At 40.6% G+C, this 8,253-nt stretch overlaps 2 pseudogenes; one reads left to right on the forward strand and one right to left on the reverse strand.

Annotated features, from left to right (window-relative positions):
• Positions 1-3,334: 3,334 nt before the first annotated feature.
• Positions 3,335-3,672, reverse strand: LOC121169150 (annotated as a pseudogene).
• Positions 3,673-6,889: 3,217 nt separating this feature from the next.
• Positions 6,890-7,504, forward strand: LOC121169151 (annotated as a pseudogene).
• The last annotated feature ends 749 nt before the right edge of the window (positions 7,505-8,253 follow it).

Here is an 8,253-nt window from a genome sequence, read left to right on the forward strand (position 1 = left end):
CCTGGAATATCTTTTTGCATTCTTTCACCATCAATATCTGCATATTTTTGTTGATGTGATATGTCTCCTGTAGCCAATAGATAGGTGGGTTTTGTGTTTTTATCCAGTCTGTTAATCTGTAACACTTGACTAATGAGTTTAAGTCATTTGCATTCAGGATTAATATCCATATGCATTAATTTGGCTCTGTCATTTTAGAAATAGATTTTTCATAGTTTGATTTAGTCTTCGGTTGTTTTATTGAGACATTCTTCACATTTACCTTTTGGTTTTTGTAGGTATTATTCCATTTCTCTGTCAAGATTTGTAGGGCAGGTCAGGAAGAGGCCAATTCTTTGAGCTTTTTTTCACTGTGGAAGAATTTTATTCCATTTTCAAAGAGAAAGGAAAGCTTTGCTGGCTATGGTATTGTGGGATGACATTCTTTTTTTGTTTGGAAAGTGGAATATATCACTTTTGGCCTGTAGAGCTTCCTCTGACAGGTCAGCAGTGAGTCTGATTGGATTTCCTCTATATGCTAATTGATTTTTTTCACGTGCATCTTTAAGGATCTTTTTCCTGTGATCAGCTGAAGAGTGCTTGATTTATCACGTGTTGTGGCAAAGATCACTCTTGATTAAACTTATTGGGAGTTCTGTGCTCCTCCTGTATTTTATTTCCTAATTCTTTCTCCAAATTAGGAAAGTTTTGGTTTTTTTTTATTTCATTGAAAATATTTTTAAACACAACTTCTCTTTCTGCGCCTTCTAGCACTCCCATAACTCTTATATTTGACCTCTTTGTAGTGTCCCTTGATTCTTGAATGCTCTTCTGGCCTTGACTCAGGTTATCTTCCAGTTTTTTGATATTTCTCCCATTGTTGAAGGAAATGTCTTCCAAATCTGAGTTTCTTTCTTCTGCCCCATTCATTCTATTATTGGAGCTTTTCACTGAATTTTTATTTGCTCAGTTCTGTCCTTGATTTCTAATAGTTTGTCTTGATATTGTTTCAGCATTGTTATTTTCTTCTTTTTAAAAGATTTATTTTTTTAAATTTATTTATTTATTGGAAAGTCAGATATTCAGAGAGGAGGAGAGACAGAGAGGAAGATCCTCCGTCCGACCATCCACTCCCCAAGTGAGCGCAACGGCCGATGCTATGCCGATCCAAAGCCAGGATCCAGGAACTTCCTCCGGGTCTCCCACACGGGTTCAGGGTCCTAAAGCTTTGGATCTTCCTCGACTGCTTTCCCAGGCCACAAGTAGGGAGCTGGATGAGAAGTGGAGCCATCAGGACCAGAACCGGCGCCCATATGGGATCCCAGGGCGTTCAAGGTGAGGACTTTAGCCGCTAGGCCACGCAGCCAGGTCCAAGATTTATTTGTTTTTATTACAAAGTCAGATATACAGAGCGGAGGGGAGACAGAGAGGAAGATCCTCTGTCCGACCATCCACTCCCCAAGTGACCCAAGTGACTGCAACAGCTGGTGCTGCACTGATCCAAAGCCAGGAGTCAGGAACTTCCTTCAATTCTCCCACATGGGTGCAGGGTCCCAAGGCTTTGGGCTGTCCTCAACTGCTTCCCCAGGCCACAAGCAGGGATCTGGATGGGAAGTGGAGCTGCTGGGATTAGCACCCATATGGGATCCCAGCATGTTCAAGGCGAGGACTTTAGCTGCTAGGCCACGGCGCCAGGTCCAAGTGTTGCTATTTTCTGTGTGACATAGATATAAATTTCTCATACTCCTGTACGTGCTTTGTTAAGAAGCTTTACAGCAGGTTTTTAAATTCTTTATCCCCATTTCCTCTATGCCTTCTTCAGTTGACTCTGTGGTTGACAAAAGCTTTTGTTCTTTTTCAGGGAGGTAATAATCATTGTGCCTCTGTCTCTTCTTTTGTTCTTGTTGACTGTTACTCTGGATAGCAGATTCCTCTCCTTGGGGTCAGTTTCTAAGCTGTGTTACTCACTGATCTACAGGTCAATTTTATTGATTCGGTACCTGGTTCTCCATCACTTGTTTCACTTTGTCCTGTGAGTTTCAGTCCTGGGCTCTGCTAGGCTTCCACCACAGCCCCCATAGCCCAGTCTTTTCCTCAGTACCCAATGTGGAATTGGTTGGGGTTTGAGCCATTAAATCCACCCTGTTCCTGCTCAGGCCCTGCCACTATGCTTCTGCTTGTGGTCAAATTAAGCAAATCAGCAGGACAGGCAATTCTATGCCTGGATTCACCTCCTGTGCTCCTGAGCTCCCAGCGAGCTCCTCTTCCTACCTGGCTGCCTGTGGAACTCTGATTGTTGATCGCTGACCACCACTGGGGCTTCTGGTCACTGTAACACTTCACTCAGGCCCTGCTGCTTTCCCATGTCCACAGGTCTTCATGTGTCCCTCTGTCGTCATTGTTTCCTCTCCTACTTCCTGGGCTCATGACCTCTGTGTTTCCCCCTCGCTAATGATTCTCCATCTGTTTAAATGTGTTCTTGACAGGCAGCTAGGATCGCAGAATAGATGTCTCATGTCAGAGGCTGGAGATGTACAAGTAGACCCTCTTTTATGTGGAATTCTCAGGAAGCAAAGAGACTATCATAGACCATCAACATCAACAGGCGCAACAAGCCAAACATATGACAATTTGAGTATCAATAAGGAGAATAATTGTATTAGCCTGAAATAAATCAAATCTTTAAGTTCTTATGATTATCTTAATACTGACCACAAAATTTTACATTTGAAAAATGTTGGGGAACCATTAATTATTTGACATGAAACTAAAAGATTGTCTGTCTTGTTTAAACTGTACCACTAGGTGTCAGACATGAGGTAAAAGAAAAGTTCTAAAGCAATTTTAGTTAATACATAAATTGCAATGATAGGCTATCACTATTTTATCACACCTATTGAATAAAGAGATGTGGCCAATGAGGGACAACCACACTTTTTGTGTCTCCTGAGGGGAGAAAACCAGACAGTCTATGAAACATTTTGCCAAGGAAAATAAATATGAGTATAATTAAGCTTGTAAAGTAAAGCTCCACTTTGAAGAAAAAGAGAGAGAAGATGGGAATGCAACCGGCAAAGTCCCTGCAGGAGAAACTATCTGAGTTCTTCACCAAACTACAAAGAGAAATGGAGAGATAAGAGGAGAAAATGTATGGTTTAAAATAAAGAAGTAAAAGATGTATGAATCAAATACAATGTAGACATTATTTGGATTCTGGTACCAAATATCTACTAAGCTTTTCTTTCTCTCTCGCTCACACACATTCATACATACACAGAAAAGCATGTATGAAACAGTTGACAAATTTGGGTGAGAATGGATATCTAATTATATTAAGTAATTATAATTTTATATATTATAATGATGGTGTTATTACATTTAATAAGCTGTTCTTATATTGTATATATAATTCTTGTGCTCCATGCTTTGAAACTGGTTTGATAAGTCTTACTCAGGAACTCCTGCAGAGCTTGTCTGGCCAAGATTACAGTGGCTGTGAGGAGCTTGTGTAGTTGGGGACTTCCTTGCAGAGCTTGTTGTATGTGGCTTTGTCAAACAGCACCAGGTTGTTGAGCTTGTTCTGAACTTTCCGTTTGGACCACTTCTTCTTGGCCTTGCCTCCCGATTTGTTCACAGGGGTGTTATCCTTCTTGGCTGACTTTCTGGCATCTTTTTATCATCCTTGGGCGACATGGCAAGGTGTGGTGACCACCTCATCCCTGAAAGATGTCGGACCAAAAAATTGTTTATATCTCTTAAAAAAAAAAGGGACGAACTCTGAAATTCGCTTCAGCCTAATATCTGGTTGAGGGATGAAAGTGTGAAAGTCTAAATTAAAGGTCTTCTCTCAACTTAATCACATTGGAAAAAACTCTTTCTCCCCCTAAGTAATGCCACAGTTCCAAGATCCAGGTAGATATTACTTAGGAAGAAATATCCTTGAAAGTCAATAAAAAGAATTTCTAAGTTAAGACAAAAGAAAAAAGTCTTATAAGTCTTTTACTTCATTGATAATAAAAATGATATGAGGAAGAAATCATATATAGTAGTTATAAACAAGTTACTTATGAAACTATGTACAGTATTGGTTTAGATATATTTTAGGAAAGTAGATAAAATCTAGAATATGTATTTTTAAAAATATTTCTCTAACTCCATAAGCAAGCCAATAGAGACACACATTGACACATATTGACAAGAAGAGCTAATAAAATAAACTCCATAAATAAACAAGATAAATACACATAAATTAAGACATTAAAGATGCTCAGTTATGTTAGTATTCAAGAAAATGAAAACTAAATTATGATGTGATTTTTGCACTCACCCAATTAGTGAAAAATTAATATTTAGTATTATCACATACTGGTATGATTTAGGGGAAAATGGGAAATTTCTTTTTAAGCTCTATTTGAAAGTTAGTTACAGAGAGTAAAGAAGGGAGGGTCAGTGTAAGAGGGTTGGAGGAGAAAGAGAGATCGTCTGCCTATTGGTTCACTTCCCAAACGGCTGCAACAGCCAGAGCTGGATGAAGATGAAGCCAGAAGCAGGAGTTTTATCCAGCTCTTCCACGTGGGTGCAAGTGTCTAAGCATTTTGAGCATCTTCCACTGCTTTCTGGGCATATCTGAAGGGAGCTGAATATGGAAAGGCACTCATGAAATACCTGTACTCTAGATGGTGGCTTAATTTGCTATGCCACAACTGACCAATCCTGAAAATGGAAATTGTTGATTGATGAAGACACTTCAATGACTTTTTGTTTATATCAAAATTTAAAATGCCAATTTGCATTGGGAGAGGTTCTGATGGAGGAGCCCGGGCAACTCCTCTGGCAGGACACATATCCGGCAGGCAAGCGCAAGAAACATGATAGGTAACAGCCCAGAAAAGGCCATGGAAAGCTACACACTGGCATACAATTGGCAGACGTGGGGGCAAGACCAGGCTGAAGCTGTCCACGTCATCCACTGGCAAATCCAGGCACCAGTGTGGGTCGAACCAGGTTCGGTCGCAACAAAGACTAGTTCACAATATGGAATGCTGAGGTGAGGTTGCCTGTACGGAAGGGACCGCAACGCCCAACCAGCCTGAGATTAAGAAAGGAAGTGGGCAGAGCTGGCAGGGGAATAAGGGAAGGTTCCTTTGCAGGACAGCTACTTCCGCAGGAGAGCATGAGCTGGGATGGGGGCAGACCGGACTAGGCAGAGCTACCACACCTGTGCACCTCATGTGGACTAGATCAGGGAAAAGCCGGGCTGGGCGGATTATTCCTACTGGTGCAAACAAAATTAAAGTGGGCGAGGGTTGTTTGGGCTTAGACGCAGCATCAGCTGGAATCTGGGAGTTGGAGAGGCCTGGGAGGGAAATAGTGGGCTCATTCCTCTTGGGTCACCAGTTCCACAGGAGGACATAAAACTAAGATAGCGGCTGGGGTGGAATGGGGTGTGGGACAGACTGGATTACTGCTACACTTACTGGCAAACCAGGGCAGGGGGTGGGCCTGGTGGGGGTTATTGTGGGTCGCTCCAACTAGGCTGCAGCTCCCACTGGTTTATGTGAGGGCCAAGTATGTGCTGGGCAGAACCAGGCTGGACTGCAACACCCATTGGTTCCAGTGGAAGTCGGGAGTGAGAACAGAACCAACCCAACAATTGCAACCACTAGCTGATTGGAGCGATGGACGGTGCCAGGCCCTGTACTTGTTAGCACATACAAGAAGTTTCTTTGGAGATCTTCCTAATTAAATGCTGGACTCAGAACCCTGACGAAAAAAAGAGAGAAGACGGAACAGGTCAACCAACCATCTCAGCTATGGTGGACTATGTCAATCAGTGGATTTTTCAAAGACCGCATAGTGCTTGGAGTGGCAATTCATAACTGTGGCAATATCAAAACCACTTGAGCAAGAACCTCGGTGCATACTCTACATGTGGGACCTGGGGAGGGTGGGAAATTGGGTGGGCCTTCTCCCTTAATACCCCCCTTTAAACATGAAGGTAACAATATGGAAAACATACTAGGATTATCCACTTTCCTGTAGCCCTTGAACCTTCTTACCCTAATGAACTATGTAAAGAATGTTAAAATAAAATTTTATATAAAAAAAAAACCTCTGAATGATAGTCCATAGAGAGGGAAAGCAAACTACACCCTCTCTACACCCTCTCCAAGACAAACTAAGAGTTAAATAAATAAGTCTTTAAAAAATTAAAAAAAAATGCCGATTTGCAAAACATTTGTAGGCAGTCATAAAATGACACGGAAGCATATTCACTGCATCACTGCTTTCAAGTCTTGTAACTTGAGAACAGAGTAAATGTTCAATGGATATGAATGCCTATTTCATGTCAACTGTGATATATGAAGTAGAACTCCATGTAATAACAGCACTAAATTTCCATGATGTAACTTTAAATGAGTAAAACAATCTGAAAATATTAGTATAATGTTGTTTATACTAAAAAGGATACATATAAATAACATCACATATTTTATATGTATTTGCATATGTATGTATATTTAAGTTCATAAAAAAAATTGGAAGGATTAAAAACCTCTATAATAACATTGATTACCTTTGGAAAGGGGGTAACAGGAACTGTGGAAGGTTATAATTAATCTTATGTGTAATATTTTAACTTTGTTCTTGGACAAAATACTCATCTTATTCTATAGTTTTAAAAATAAATTTTATTCAGAACAAATGAGAAATAACTTCCTTTTCAAGAAATGTAATAAATGATTATTACTAAAAAAGGATAGATATTAGAGGGAAGATTAATGCAAACATTAATATAAAGCATCAAACTGAAAATATTTAATAAAATGTCTTGAATAAAATTCTAAAATTAAAAAAATAAAAATTGTTATGTTGTGTTTCCAGACATGACTAGACAGGAGACGTCATCATGGGAGCCCGCATTCGTTACAATGACTGAAATGTTCCATGCAAGGAGCCCAAGAGCCAAAATATCTACCTGAGGCCATTGGTAAAGCTCTACAGGCTTCTGACCAGATGAACGAATCAGGCTGAATTGTAGAGGTTGTTCATTAGCAACACCAACTGACAACTCCTGCAGCTGTTGCAGATGATCTGAAAGAGGAAGCTTCCCGGCAGGGCAAACAAAACTGCTGTGGTTTTGGGGCTCATATAACAGATGGCACCCAGGTTAAAAAAGTGCCCAAGCTAAAGGTGTTTGTACTGTGTGTATGACTGGCTGAGCCCAGAATCATAGCCTCAAGGAGGAGGAGGTGGGGGTGTAGGGCGAGAACCTAGCCTTCTGTCATCTGCTCTGAACTCCTCCAAGGGACATGTTAACAGGCTGCTCTCTGGTCTATGCAAGGGGGGAGAGGTGTATAGGCATTTGGGCAAGGCCTGGGGGAACCCACATAGCAACATCAAATGCTATATCTGTTCGAAGGACAGGAAGTTTGAGTATGCCAAAGACAGGCTATCTGAGATTCTAAAAACTAACCCTGTGTCCCGTATTCTTAATAAAAGTATTTTGAGTGCTGAAAAATAATTTTGGAGGGGGGAGTTCTATAAGCCAGCATTGTGGTAGTATGCTAAGATGATGCTTGAAGTTCTGGCATCGCTTTGGGCCCTAGTTCATGCCCCAGCTGCTCCATTTCTGATTTTGTTCTCTGCTACTGGCCTGGGAAAGCAGTAGAAAATGATCTGATGTTTTAGCACTGTGTAACAGCACTGGTTGTTGTGGCCATTTGGAAAGTGAAGCAATAGATAGAAGATTTTGCTCCCTCTCTCTTTCCCCCCCTTTTCCCCTTTTTTTCTTTCCTTCTCTCTTTCTCAAACAACTCAAAATCTGCATACCATATGACCCAGCAATAGCACTCCTAGGAATATATCCAAAACACCTGTTTTACGACAAACCAACATGCATCCCTATGTGCATTGCAGCACAATCAGTAATTGCAAAAACATGGAAGCAACCAAAATGCCCATCAGCAGAAGATTGGATAAGAAAGCTTTGGTTCATCTACTCCATGGAATACTACTCAGCTATTAAAAAAAACAAAATGCAGTTCTTTGTGGCTAAATGGGCACAACTGGAAACTATAATGCTAAGGGAAATGAGTGAATCCCAAAAGATTAGATACCACATGTTTGCCTTGATTTAACGTGTAATTTTTGTTTGGTTGTTTGTTATTTTTTGAACCTGTCATTGATACTGTCTCAACCCAGATGTCTCGAAGAATGGAACTTGCATTATTTTTAACATATTGTTTACCCAATACTATGTCAATTAATTCC

The sequence above is a fragment of the Ochotona curzoniae genome, unplaced genomic scaffold, assembly GCF_017591425.1.
Source record: "Ochotona curzoniae isolate NIBS_2020 unplaced genomic scaffold, NIBS_Ocur_1.0 scaffold_1852, whole genome shotgun sequence".
Taxonomy (NCBI): Eukaryota; Metazoa; Chordata; class Mammalia; order Lagomorpha; family Ochotonidae; genus Ochotona; species Ochotona curzoniae.